The sequence below is a fragment of the Danio rerio genome, chromosome 1, assembly GCF_052040795.2.
Source record: "Danio rerio strain M-AB ecotype USA chromosome 1, GRCz13ab, whole genome shotgun sequence".
In the NCBI taxonomy this organism is placed as follows: domain Eukaryota; kingdom Metazoa; phylum Chordata; class Actinopteri; order Cypriniformes; family Danionidae; genus Danio; species Danio rerio.
The window spans coordinates 48,628,124-48,643,511 of NC_141021.1; the positions used below are offsets into that span (position 1 = coordinate 48,628,124).

The 15,388-nt window shown below is 33.0% G+C and overlaps 1 protein-coding gene across 12 annotated transcripts in view; it reads left to right on the forward strand.

Moving 5' to 3' along the window:
• The window catches only part of LOC147837491 (uncharacterized), a 238,757-nt gene that overhangs the window by 192,749 nt on the left and 30,620 nt on the right, over nt 1–15,388 (forward strand). For 2 of the 12 annotated variants that reach the window (XR_015476959.1, XR_015476962.1), the window contains one exon: nt 2,581–3,207. The exons of the other annotated variants lie outside the window; for them this stretch is intronic. The gene's annotated coding sequence lies outside the window, so the exon portion shown is untranslated. Of the gene's footprint in view, nt 1–2,580; nt 3,208–15,388 lie in introns of those variants that run through there. 12 annotated transcript variants of the gene reach the window in all.

Sequence of the window (15,388 nt, forward strand, 5' to 3'; positions counted from 1 at the left end):
ACTTTTGGCCCTCTACTTTAAAAAAAAACAAAAAAAAAAAACAGTTAAATATATTGTACAAAACCCAACATTCATTTAATTTTCTTACGGCTTAGTCCCTTATTAATCAGGGGTCGCTTTATTGGAATAAACCACTGACTATTCCGGCTGTTTTGCGCAGTGCATTCCTTTTCAGCCACAACCCAGCACTGGGAAACATCCATACACACTCGTTCACACACATATTCATACACTGCGGGCAATTTTAGTTTATTTAATTCACCTATAGTGTATGTCTTTGGACTGTGTGGGAAACTGGAGCACCTGAAACCCATGCAAATATATGGGGAGAACATGCAAACTCCACACAGAAATGCCAACTGACCCAGCCTTGGTCCCATACCAGCGACCTTCTTGCTGTAAGGCAACTGTGCTAACCACTGCACCATGGTGCCACATAAAACCCAGTGTGGTCCAGAAAAGAATTTAGCCTTTTTTATTGACTTAACTTTTTTCATTAACTGATACATTGCTAATGTGCAAAACAGTAGAAGTATGCTATTATATACCGTATTTATATAGTGGTGTGAAAAAGTGTTGGCCCACCATTGCCCCCTATTTCTTTCTTTCTTTCTTTCTTTGTTTTGGCATGTTTATCACACTTTAATGTTTCAGATATTTAAAAAAAAAGTCAGAATTATTATTTTATTTTAATGACTATAATTATTAGATTTTATTTTCTTTTTTAAATACTTCATAAATTATGTTTAACAGAGCAAGGAAATGTTCACAGTATGTCAGATTTTTTATTTATTTGTTTTTTCTGAAGAAGAAAGAATAGCAGTTATGAATTTTTTTAACGCCATTTTAAGGTCAAAATTATTAGCCCCTTTAAGCTATATATTTTTTGGATAGTCTACAGAACAAACCATCATTATACAATAACTTGCTTAATTACTCTAACCTGCCTAGTTAACCTAGTTAAGCCTTTAAATGTCACTTTAAGCTGTATAGAAGTGTCTTGAAAAATATCTAGTACAATATTATATACTGTCGTCATTGCAAAGATAAAATAAATTAATTATTATAGACGAGTAAATAAAACTATTTTGTTAAGAAATGTGTTGAAAAAAATCTTCTCTCCATTAAACAGAAACTGGGGGGGAAATAAACAGGGGGGCTAATAATTCAGAGGAACGAATAATAGTATCAGTAGTCTTAAAGGGATAGTCTTAATATTATTTATAGTATAAGTATATAACCCAACTCGATTGTTACCTTATGGCCCGTTTCCACTGAGTGCTATGGTACGGTACAGTATGATTTTATGTCCATTTCCACTGTCAAAAGGTACCTAAAAGCGAACTGTCGTACCATGTTTTGAGTACCTTGTAAATGGTATAGCTACTATGACAAAAGGGTACCAAAAGGTGAAGCCAGAAGTGCAGCTGAAAGCTATTGGTTTACAGAGAAACGTCACCAGCGCATGCACAAGCAGGAGAATAAAAACAAAGCAAGCGCCACTTTTAAAAACACAGTGGAGACATTACACCATAATAATATATACATATAATAACAAGCCATGGCCAACCCGAGCTTAAACAAACCTTGTCGTCACCATCTTGATGAACATTTATAATAACATACTTCTTGAGAAGTTTGACAAAACAGAGGAGCAAATTAATGTTTCAGCAACCTAAAATATGAATAAACTGCCAAACTATTATCATCACCTTTTGGACTATTGTGAACTCTGAATGACAGAAATACTTTCTAACAAGAGGTTACATGAGATGGTGAAGATTAAAGACACAGATGAGATGTTTGCACTGACTGGGCTATATGTTGCGTATTGTTTTTGAAAACACATGAACTAAATGCATGTTGTACACCACGCCCACCAGAAGCATACTTTTTGGCAGTGGAAAAGCAAGCCTGAAAAAGGTGACCCGTACCAATCCATACCGTACCATACTGTACCACTCAGTGGAAATGGGCCTTTTTTCAGTTTTAAGTGGATTAAACATAAAACAATTACGTTGTCCAAAATAAAAACCTCTCGAACTGTGTTGTTTCAGCTCATTTTTAAAAGCAAAAATAACTTTTTTGAGAGTATATATGTATGCAAAGAACTGAGCGGATCTTAATCAAACTTAATCAAGCCAACGTTATATAATTTCAGGATCTTTGACAGTTCAAAAATGTGGGATTTCTAAAAATTCTAAAAAGACCTTTTATTAGGCGTGAATATCCATTAGTCTAATAAAAAAAAAAATCTGGACCTAAAATTTCCCTATATTGCTTTCTTTTTCACATGAAAAAGCAGGTTTTAGACATTGATGGGCTTTTTTTTCTTTACTCTTAAGCAGTCAGGTACACTGTAGGAAGCTAATTGCACTCTATAACAATAGGAAATAACTAAATGGACTCATAATGACTTACATTGAAAGTAAAGACAATGACCTGAACTTCTATATAGTACAGTGAGATGATGAGAGATGCCTCAATTCAACCACTCGTCCAATCAGATCAGAGCAATCAGCTTGGGCTCCGTTCGGCTCAGGCTCATTTCTTGCCTTTTAACCTCTCCTTGCTCCCCAGGCTTGGCTTTTAGTATGACAGACAAAGTGTGTAGGGAGTATCTAATGGAGTGAACCCAGCGGGGCGCAGGCGGCTTTTGGGACTGAGCCGGGCCTAATGTCAGGTTAAGGGGAATATGCAGTACGGTGGAGAGGATGGCGATGATACGCACGGTGCAGCGACCCGGGAGACTGTGCTCTTAAAGAGGGGAACAAACATTAACCGGAGGAAAAAAAATTGGCTACACGTGTGGTTTCTGTGCAGTTTTTATTTTGTGTTTCTGACTGCCTTCTTGACTTTTTTATGCTACCATCTTCATCTTTTATGTCTTCCTTTACATGCATAAAGTCTTTAGATTTTTTTTTTAAAGAACAATACGTTTGTGAATGTTAATATAAATATATCTGCTAATAACTGTTTCCTATCTTAATTGTATAAATGTAATTTATTCCTGTGATGCAAAACTGAATTTTAATTCATGTCATGTTCCATGATCCTTTAGAAATCATTTTAATATGATGATGATTTCATATTTTACTCAATCAATATTTCTCTCAATTAATATTTTTGTGGAAACCACAATATATTTGGAATTTGATGAATACAATCTTGTGTGAACATTTATTTTAAATAAAAATCTAACGTTATAAAAACGAAATAAAGAGTAACCATATTCTTATTCTAATTTTACTAGAGTTATATTACTGTTAAGTGATGAGACTTTTGTCTAAGCAAAGTCAGACATTACTGTCCTAATTACATAATTAAAAATCAAGGCTTGATCATATTTTATTTTGGTAAAATAAGCGTAATCTAGAGGCCTTTGCCTTCCATATAAGCCACTTCTGATACCAAATAATCAACTAGAGAAGACAAGTTATTATTTGTTTTTCCTAAAACTTGCAAAGGCAACAAGAGTTTTGTCAGATGGTGTATATTTGGTCCATGAATTGAAAAATTATTTTGATCAAACTAATTAATTTAAAATAAAAGAAAAAGAAAAATGCCAATAATATATTAAGACGAAAGTACCAGTATATTCTACCAAAATATTTTTCTATTAAATGTCAGGTAATAGAATTCCGAAGTACAATAGTTGAACTGAAAGGGAATGCTCTTGCAAAGTTTACTCTAATAATTTAGTTCAGTTTAGTTTAGTTAGTTATATATATATAAACTAAACTTAATTGAGTAAAATTATATACACGCACGCACACACACACACACACAGTGCTCAGCATAATTGAGTACACCCCATTTTGAAAATGAATATTTGTATCCATTTCTCAGTGAATATACCCAATGCATTTCGGTGCATTTTAACAAAACAGATTTAATAAACAGATTTATTTATTAAAATAATATTTTAGCCACCAAACATATTTAGACATTAAAATATAAAACAATTAAATTCAAGCTAAATATTGAAAAAAAAAATAATAATAAAATTACAGCCTACAAAATTTAATCGATACATTTTTCTATTTTTTGTTTCTTTTGATTTTTCTTTTTTTTTTTTTTTTTTTTAAATATGCATTTAATTTTTTTCAGTTACATAAATTTGAGTGTACTAGTTTTTGGACCATGAATGTAAGTTATTTTGTTAGAAAAGCTCTAGATTTGGCCTCAGTGCTGACTAAACTAATGTATACACTGTAAAACCCCAAAAGTTAAGGTAACTCAAACCATTAGAGGAAACCGATTGCAACAAACTATTTAAGTTCAAAAAACTAATCCTAATGAGTACTGTGAACTTAATCCATTTGAGTAAATGGAGCATTTTGAGCACAGTAAAACCCAATAAATGAAGGGAACTCAAACCAGCTGAATAGTACTGTAAAACCCAATAAGTTAAGGCAACTCAAACCATTTGAGGAAACTGATTGCTACAAACCATTTGAGTTTAAAAAAAAGCTAACCTATATGAGTTCTGTGAACTTACTCCATTTAGGTTGAAGTAATTAGGTTTAATTACCTCATTACCTTCAACACTGAGTTCAAAACTCTTTTTAAATGAGTAGAATTATCTTTCAGTCAATTTTGAGTTAACTACACTCATTTCATTTGATAATGTTGACTGTTGGATTTTACAGTGTATGCACAAATATAACATTGTATAGCTTCCTTTTTAGAGGGGTGTATTTTGAGTGAGTGTGTGTATGTATGTGTGTGTGTGTGTGTGTGTGTGTGTGTGTGGGGGTGTGTGTGTGTGTGTACAAACTACTTCACTGTCTTCAGAAAAGGTCTCATTTTCAGGCTGAAATCACTCTTAGAAGTCTTTAGCATAGTGCACAACCTTTACCTGCAAAGTGCTCAATTAAACATTCTCACTTTTACTTTTGAGCACAGCTAAAATGATAGCAGTCTAAAACTAGGAGGATGGAACCAGCAATCCTCATTTTGTTAACAAATGTACTTAATGGCTATTGTGGAATCGTATTACAATGGCTGAAGTGATTGGCCTGATATTAAAAACCATTTTATTAGATGAATGTGTATAGTAGCGATGTTAATTTGTAATTCAGAAAGCTGGCTGATAATACTCTGTAATCTGCAATGCAGTAACAGTGCCCCCTTTTGAGTGGAGAGGCCCTTGATCTGTAACCTGAAAATAGACCACGAGTCTGTGGGTGAGAGTGTGTGCGTGTGTGTGAAGGCGCCTATATTTTGTGTAAGGCCTTTTTTGAATATTAACCAGGTTACAATTGCCTGACGCGATTTGGAAATGCTTATTGTTCTGTACGTCAAGTAGAACCTCTTTAACATTTATGGTTGTGCTCTTATGAAATTGTATATTTCAGTAAATAAGGCTACATCAAATTAAATTCACAAAAGTGATTTTATAAATGAAAAGCAAGTGTATATACAGTATATACTCTATGGTTCAAATACCTTTTGCAAAAATAAATTGTCAAATAATTGGTGAAGATATTCCATCTTCATTCAGCATACTAGGAATAATTAGGCAAAATAAAAAATTATAATAATAATAGAAAAAAATAATAAAAAATTATATATATATATATATATATATATATATATATATATATATATATATATATATATAATTTTTATTATTATTTTTTTCCCTGATCTGCATATGTATGACTACAATTTGGTCTTTTAATGTCATCAAATCAACTCAGAACTTGCATACTTTTAATTAGATTTTATTGTTTTAAAATTCTCAGAAATTATTCAGTTTTATGTTTTTATTTTAAAATATTCTACTTATCCTATTGTTTAGCTTTGAACATTTATATAGTATATAAATGTAGTTTAAACGAGTATATATATATATATATATATATATATATATATATATATATATATATATATATATATATATATATATATATATATATATATATATATATATATATATATATATATATATATATATATACTCTAAAAACTCTGGGTTGTTGTAATCCAATGCTGGGTCAAATATGGACAAACCCATCAATTGTTTTCAAAAGTGTCATTTAAATTAAATAGCATAAGTTTAAAAAGCAATTAAAAAAAATCCATATTTAACCTAATGTTGACCATTTAATACTGACCATTTTTTACAGTGTAGATGTATAGAATGGTCATTTGTATTTGTTTATATATTCAAAATGATTTCTGAATATAGAACCAAAAAACAAATTTGATTAATTATTTTAATTAAAATAAATAATGTAAAAGTAATCCTAAAGTTTCATCAATGACTACCATTTACATCATGTAATTTGTTAACAGGCAACAAGTCTTCCTCTCCAAATGAAAATGGTACAGTAGTTGATAATGTAACTTTAGGATTACTTCTAGGTTACTTTTTAGCCAACTTGACTGTTTTTTTTATTTTTATTTTTTATTTGTCTTTAAATTCAGCATTCATGACCATTCTAATATATGAACATATTTATCACAATGTAATCAGATTATAATTACATTGTCATAGATATCGCCACACAGTGTTTACACAATGGCAGTAAGTTATTAATAATGAGAAGAAATCTTAAATATTCTTCTCAAAAAATTCTACTTATTGCCACCCAGCATTTTATATAGTTTAGACATGAAGAATTATCATGTAATTCGTTTTGAATTTAGAGACAAATTATAACAAAAAATAAAAATCAATGAAGTTGGCTAAAAAGTAACCTTATAACTATCTTAAAGTTACATTATGTACTACCATTTCCATCATTGTATTTTGTTAACATGCAACAATTATTCATCTTCAAATGAAAATGGTAGTCGGTAATGTAACTTTAGGATTACTTTAAGGTTACTTTTTAGCCAACTTGATTGTTTTTTTATTTTTTGTTTTAATTTGAGTCTAAATTCAGCATGAATTTCATGACCATTCTAATGTATGAACATATGTATTATAATGTAATCAGATTATTATTAAATTGTAATAGATACCTTCATTCATTTTTACACATCAGCAGTAAATTACTCATAATTATTCATTATGAGAACAAATATTAAATATTTTTTTCTAAAAATTCTACATATTGCCACCCAGCATTTTATATAGTTTAGATATAAAAACTATCGTAAAATTTGTTCTGAATTTAAAGACAAATTAAAACAGAAAAAAAAATTTGTCAAGTTGACTAAAAAGTAACCTAAAAGTAATCCTAAAATTACATTATGAACTACCATTCTCTTCATGTAATTTGTTAGCATGCGACAAAAGTCTTTATTTACACATGAAAATGCTGCAACTCATAATCAGAGTATAACTACATGGTAATAAATATGTTTATATTTTCACAATGGCAGTACATTAATCATAATGAGAACATTTCTTAACATTTCTCTTTCTCACTTTTGAATATTCTTCTCTAAAAAATGTACTTATTGCCTTATTTTTTTAGCTATGAATATTTTCCAGAAACCCAAAGTAACCTAAAAGTAATCCTAAAGTTCCATCATCGACTACCATTTTCGCCAAAAACAGTAGTCTTCATCTCCGAATTAGTCTTCATCTCTGAATGAAAATGCTGTACTGCATCTGTTGTTCAGTGCAATATATTCATTAAACGACACCTCACAAAACCTGTCAGGCCAGTTCCTCGTACAGCATTGTGTTAAGAGAACCAGCTGAACAGATGACAGCTGATACTAACCGTCGGTGCTAATAAACAAACAGCGACACATATACCTGAGACGTGCGACCAGTCACTGGCCAACACATCCCAGAATTCCTAAGACCTTGGGAGCCTGCCAGAAAAACGCCAATCATCTGTAAACCAATCCAACATGAGAGTCGGAGGCTTTCCAGGGATCATGTTCAGGTCGGTTTAGGATCTGTGGATCGGCACGGCACCAAGCGGCCCTCAGCGATTACTGAAGTCAAACATCAACCGTCTCACGTTAACCTGCCTGCGATGAAAATGATAAAACCTTTCAGGGAGGGGGCTGTATTGAGAAAACATGAGTAACAGAGCCTGTGTTTTACAATTCACTCAATGTTGAGAGCTCTGACAGATGCTTTAAATACACTGTAAATGCTGGGTTCCACACCATCGAACATGAAGGAATTAAATTAACATAGCCTAGTTTTACAAATTTAAGTGGATCGAACATAAAACTATTAAGTCATCCCCTAAAAAAACACACAAGAATTGTGTTGTTTCAGTTTATTTTAAATAAGTGGTTTAAACAAAAAACTATTTTGCCAACACTGAAAAAAGTAACCTTTAAGATTTAATCTTTCTGAGAATTTGCACAAGAAAAATTCAAGTAGATTTTACTATCTTCTCTCAAGTACAATTAACTTGTTATCATCATGTAAAATTCACTTAATGTTTAACCTAACTGTAACAAGGTTCTTTGTGTGGGAAGAAGAAGACAGGGTCGGCGTTGAGGTAAGTAACAAACTTATTTTTTTGCTTTAAATGCAAGGACAGCTCCCACTGTGCAGGTCGTCGCTCGGCTCCCTCTCCCGACTGTTCCTCCCGTTCTCCTTAAGACGGGTGTCTCTCCGGCCCAATCACTAAAATAAACAGCTGTTGCTTATTATTTCTGATTGGCCTGCTGATTAGCCGCCGGGCTCTGAGCATGTTCTCCTTCTTTATTTGGTGTTCGATCATGCTTACCTCTCCACAATAACACTCTTAAATTGATAAAGTTAAAAGTTAATTGATCATCTTTAATTTTGAGTCCATATTTAATTAAGTTATTTAAGTTCTTTTTTTAACAGAAGGAACTTTTATCAAATTAAGAAAATTTGTAAACAGTGACTGAAGCAAACTAAAGTACTTAATCATTGTACACTGTTATACAAATGAATGGAAGTCTTTTGTGCTTTTGATAAAAGATAAAGTAGGGGATAATGTACATCCTGACAGTTTTTTTTTTCACAGATGAGTCAGGTATACAGTACTGTTCCCAAATTCTTAGAGTGGAAATTATTTAACGAATTATTAAATATGTATTACTTGTAATGCTGCTGCTTCAGTTCCCTTAAATAAATTCCTTCTGTTAATTGAGATCACCTGTTCCTTGTTAGTTTTTAAGTTTTTTAAGTTCTTTTTTTAGCAGCAGGAACATTGTTTTTAACAAATTCAACTAAATCAAAAATTGAAATTCTTCTTAAAATTCAACCCATATAAATTGTTTGCAACAATTTTGCAGAAATCATATTTTTCAGTGTGTTAGCAAAGCTATGGCTCTCTGAGTGAATCGTCAAACATTAATACTGACAATAAAAATGCCAAGAACCCAAGCATGAGTGCTGCTCTTTTGCAAGGCAGTGACCCTTAAAACTAAAAACTTTGTAAAGTCTTTCTCACAAGTTAAACAGCTAAGATTTCGATTCATTCATTCTTTCATTCATTTCCTTGTCGGCTTAGTCCCTTTATTAATCCGGGGTCACCACAGCGGAATGAACCGCCAACTTATGCAGCACGTTTTTATGCAGCGGATGCCCTTCCAGCTGCAACTCCTCTCTGGGAAACATCCACACACACACTCATACACTACGGACATTTTAACCAACCCAATTCACCTGTACCGCATGTCTTTGGACTGTGGGGGAAACCGGAGCACCCAGAGGAAACCCACGCAAAAGCAGGGAGAACATGCAAACTCCTCACAGAAACGCGAACTGACCCAGCCGAGACTCGAAACAGCAACCTTCTTGCTGTGAGGCGACAGCACTACCTACAGCGCCTCTGCGTCGCCCAGATTTTGAATCAGTTTATTTCTTTTTTATTTTATTTATATCAAGTTTATTCAATCCTATGCAAAGCATAAACTACACATCCATTACTTATCTATTAATAAAATGTACTTAATGATACTAGTTTTGCAACGATTGGAAGATAGGCTGTAAAAAATGAAGGGTTCCACACAGTTTCTTCATATTGTCCCAGCACAAATCAATTAAGTTAACGTAATTGTTTTTACAAATTTAAGAGGACTATACATAAAATAATTAAGTTCTGCCAAAAACGAAGGAATTTTAAAAAGTTTAAACAAGCAGCAAAAAATATTTTTGAGTGTAATTAAATCATACATCTCTTTCATTATTACATCGAATAAATGTGTAAATATTAAATATTTTATTTCTGGTTAACCTAAACATTTGATATTATAATTAAAGAATGATGACAGTAAATGTTTTAGGTTTTACTACACCAAAATGTTTTTTTTTTTTTTTTTGGTGTGTGTCTTACAAACTATCAACGTAAAGTCAGCGATTTCAATGATGAGAGTAATGTCTATGTGTATCAGATATGATGTACCTCGGGGAGGGCACTCGAAGAGAAAGAGCGAGAGATCAGAGATATCACTGATCCCATAATAATCCCATGATAATCCTACTGTGAGACAGCACTTAATCATCCTATTTGTAATGTGATATGGATTAGACCATTAGCCATCAGCATGGCCACTAGACTCACACGCCATAGGCACTAATACAGTCTGAACGGCCAGGAATTAAACCATGGGCCCATTCACTGTTAACATTCCTCTTTAAAATCAAGAGTTCCACCAATGTTCATACAAACCAAGTAAACTGAAGTACTTAATCGCTGTACACTGTTATCCAAATGACAGGAAGTCTTTTGTGCATTTGATCCAAAAATACAATAGAAAAAGTAATATTGTGAAAAGTAAGGGATATTATACACCTAAACATTAGATGTAATAGACATCTAGACACTAGACATCTAGACAATTATTAAACAAAATATTAAATAATAATTACCTATAATGCTGCTGCTTCAGTTCTGAAATAACTGAAATAATAAACTGAAATAAATCCCTTCTGTTAATTGAGATCACCTGTGCCTTGTTTGTAATTGTTTTTAAGTTAATCAAGTTTTTATTTTAGCAGAAGGAACATTGCTTTTATCAAATTAAGTACATTTGAGTACACTTGACATAACTTTATTTAATTAAGACAAACATTTCCACTGAAAAAGAAATGATTAAATATTGATTATCTATAATGTTGCTTTTAACTAGAAACTTTAAAAACTTTAAACTAGAGAAAAAAAATTCACTACAAAAGGTAATTATCTGTAAACAGGACTGCCAATGAATTATAATACTGTTTATTATTAAAAATTTAAATACTACGTACTTGCATCCAAAAACAAATACAGTGTAGTTGTACTAAATACAATGTGCTGTGTCCATAATGTATTGCAGAACACTTCTGGTGCTCTTGATATGGGATATCACTCACAAGTACAATGTAAAACATGTATTTACACAATAATTACATTAAGTACAAGATTACCTAATATAAAGTGTGACCTAATTATTTCTTAATTTCTTAATTTTATTTATTTATTTGCTTGTTTATTTACTTATTTTTATTTATATTTATGTGTATGTATTATATATATAATATTATTGAATATTATATTATAAAACAGTTGTAATAAATAAATAATAATAATACAAATTAATAATAATAATAATAATAGTGATAATAAGTAAATAAATAGACAAAATGGAAATATATAAAGTATATAATACTCACACACACACACACACACACACACATACAAATACACATATTAAAAAAATAAATTTAATTATGACATATACCATAACTCAAAATGCTTCTAAAAGAAATATCGATAAAATCCAGTAAAGAATCCAGACTCGATATAGAAAAACCTCAGTGGACACATGAATGACACGAGTAAAGAAATCTAAAGAAATCATTTTCTTAATAATATAGTGCCATCCTTCCCATTTCTTAATTTTTAATAATCTTTGATCTCAAAACGGCCTGATAATGTCTGATTAAAAGGCGAAGCTAAAATTTAAGCAAGTCATCAATGCTGATGCTCTATATGATGTATAAGAAATGTCTACACATGTGCTAAAAATGCTGTGCTTGATTACAAATTTGGGTCAAAGATCATTCATTCATTTTCTTTTCGGCTTAGTCCCTTTATTCATCAGGGGTCGTCAAAGCTAAATGAACAGCCAACTTATCCAGCATATGTTTTATTCAGCAGATGCCCTTCCAGCCGCAACCCAACACTGGGAAACATCCATACACTCTTGCATTCACGCTCATACTCTACGGCCAATTTAGTTTATTCAATTCACCTATACCGCATGTCTTTGGACTGTGTGGGAAACTGGAGCACCCAGAGTAAACCCATTTATTTGAACATAAACTAATTAAGTTGTCCCCAAAAACTTTAGGAATTGTGTTTTTTCAACCCTTTTAAGTAAGTTGTTTAAACAAGCAGCAGCAAAAGTCATTCTTTGAGTGTATGCAAGTGTGTATATGTATGTGAGTGCCTGCAGTAAAAGCCTTTAACTCGACCTGTATTGTTCTGTTAATTCACTATACCATCACATTAGCATGAGTGTCCCTTTCTTCCTGCCTGTCACACAGCCAAAGGCCAACTTTCATCCCGGATCAGGTGTCTAAGTAAAGCATCATCACGTACTACATGATCTCTCATCACAGGGATCCTGCAAACAGCAAAACACATTTAAACTCAATAACACATACTTTCAGCCAAAAAAATGAAAATAATATCATGATTTGCTCACTCTTAATGCATTGGTGTATTTGACTTTTTATTCTTTCAGTCAAATCCAATCATAGTTATTATTCTTATTCTTATTTATTCTCTTAGTCCCTTGTCTATCAGGGGGTCGCCACAGTGGAATTAACCAACTATTCCAGCATATGTTTCACACTTTGTATGCCCTTCCAGCTGCAACCCAATTCTGGGAATATTATGATTATTGTTATTATTTTATTAGTATTATTATTATTATTATTATTATAGAATGCCAGTGGTATATCCAAAAGAAGTCCAAATGAATGCATCCATATCATTATACAGACAAACATGGCACTCTACCTACATAAAAAATTTTTTTTTTTAAACGAGGTAATTGTTTTCTCACCTTTGTGTTGTTCAAAACTATTTGATCAAATTAAATTATACAGAAAAGAAAATGAGGAATTCACCTTCAAATCAACATTCATATCTCTAGTTAGTGAAAAACATTTTAAGATCAGAAAATCCCATCAATTGTGTAGACTCCTGAGGAATTTTATTTTGAGTACAAACAATATAAAACATTTCTAAATGAACAAACTGTGCTGAAGTGAAAAAAAAATCAAACAAATAAAACTTTAAAACTTTGAGTTCACCCAAGCATCGTCTGATGGGCCGCCAAACTCTTCATCAATTATGATAAATGCCAACCACTGGTACTTCGCCCCTCTCCACCTGCTCCTGAAGGTCTGCTCCCCACCCCTAAAGGCTATAAGTCACTTTCCATAACCTTTTCATTCAACGTCCCTCACTGGTGGAATGATCTTCCCATTCCCATTTGGACTGCGGATATACTGGTATCCTTCAAACGACAACTAAAAACTCATCTCTTCCGAGAGCACTTAAACCCTGGTGAATAATACTAAAACCACCTCTAGAAGCACTTTCTCTCTCTCTCTCTCTCTCTCTCTCTCTCTCTCTCTCTCTCTTCCTCTCTCTCTCTCAAAAAAGAAAAAACAAAAACTCTTGCACTAAATGCTCTGATCCCAATCAAGTTACTTTGAATAATTAGCACTTCTCGTATCATATGTATTGCCTCTTCTTGCTAAATTGTTGAATACCTCCTTAATTGTAAGTCGCTTTGGACAATATATTTCCTACAATATATAGTTTTTTTTACGAATTTGTTAAGACAATTTCATTTAGTTTTTAGGGCAACAGTATCTCCAGCAGAAAAGGACGATCCACATCAAAAGTAAAAAATATTTTTAAAAGTTTTTTTAAATTTAACATATTGTGTTCAATTTATTAAATTTAATATATGAATTATTACATAGATATACTGTAAGCCCATGCCTACAGTATATCAGTGTGTCTCGTGAGAATTTAGCGGTCTGAACATTAATGTATAGACACGATCCATGTTTCCTAGTGGAATAGTTTAGGAGGTATTTTCTCCCTTTAAAAATGCAATTCCGTGATTAATGTCCATACCGGCATCGACCATCCACTAGCTCAGCCCATCTGGAGCATGAATAAAGGTTTCTGTTTGTGAATCCATCTAGAAATGTGTAGATTTAAAACTCGTTTGTTTAACTTCTCATCCGTTGTCATCTTTTGAGGTGAATTTTTTTGCGTCCATCAGCTGGAAAGGATTGAATGTTGCAACACAGTCTCATTGTGGATACATACCCCCGTCTGCATTTTTGGAAAGCGCAAATAATTTGGCCAGAGGTACATCTGGCTGCATTTTGTCTTTAAAACGAACAATATGTTGGCAGTGTGATGCCGCCAATGGCTTCTGTTCCTTTTAGCGATACCAGCTGACCGCTTACCTCCATGTGGACGGCTTTTCTGGTGTTACCAGTTTGCCCAGTAGCTCGTCTCATATGTCGATGGACTGGAGTCGCAGAGCTGAGTTGACCGCGATGACGGAGTTTGAGTTGGGTGAAGAATGGTTTCATAAACCAGGTAAAACAAAAGCTAAACAATAAATAAAAAAACAACAGGCTGAAAACGTGGTAGAATCACACAACTGTGACTGCTTTTCCTTTTCTAGATTGCTTTTGAAAACACTATCGGATGCATTTAGGGACGAGGGTGCGTGAGTCAGTCAGTCGACTAGGCCAGCTGAAGTGTATATTGTAGCCTCTAGTGTATTTATGCAAGAAGAGGATGCGTGCGAGAAATTTGGGTTTGCAAAAACAAAAACTGTGAGCAGACAAACCTCTAGTTACGTATTTCGCAGTCCCCAGAAATCTAGACCTGGGTACATATTTGTAATGACCCTGGCATGTTGTCTGTCTCTCTTCAATACTTTTCGTGTGTAAACACTTCACACTTGAGATAGAAAAACACTATAGCACTCACCAGAAGTTACACAAAAATGGTTCAAATGGTTATTTGCATTTTTAAACATAAACATATTTTTTGTGCAAAAATGTACAGATTCACCAAAGAAGACCTGTATTCAACCCCTGTCCATTTTATTATGGATGAATGCACTTTATTGACAGTTGCAGAGCAGGTAAAGCCAAGATCATTTTTAAATAACTGCGACTGGACTCGACTGAAAGAAGCAAGTCATATACACCTACTCTAGGGCGCCTTGAGAGTGAGTAAATCATGGTAAAATAAATTTTTTTGGGTGAACTAACCCTTAATTCAATTTCACAATCCTTATATGGGCGGTACGGTGACTCAGTGGTTAGCACTGTCACCTCATAGCAAGAGGGTCGCTGGTTCGAGTCCAGTTGGCATGTCTGTGTGAAGTTTGCATGTTCTCCCTATATGAGCGTGGGTTTCTTTCGGGTGCTCTGGGTTCCCCCACAGTCCAA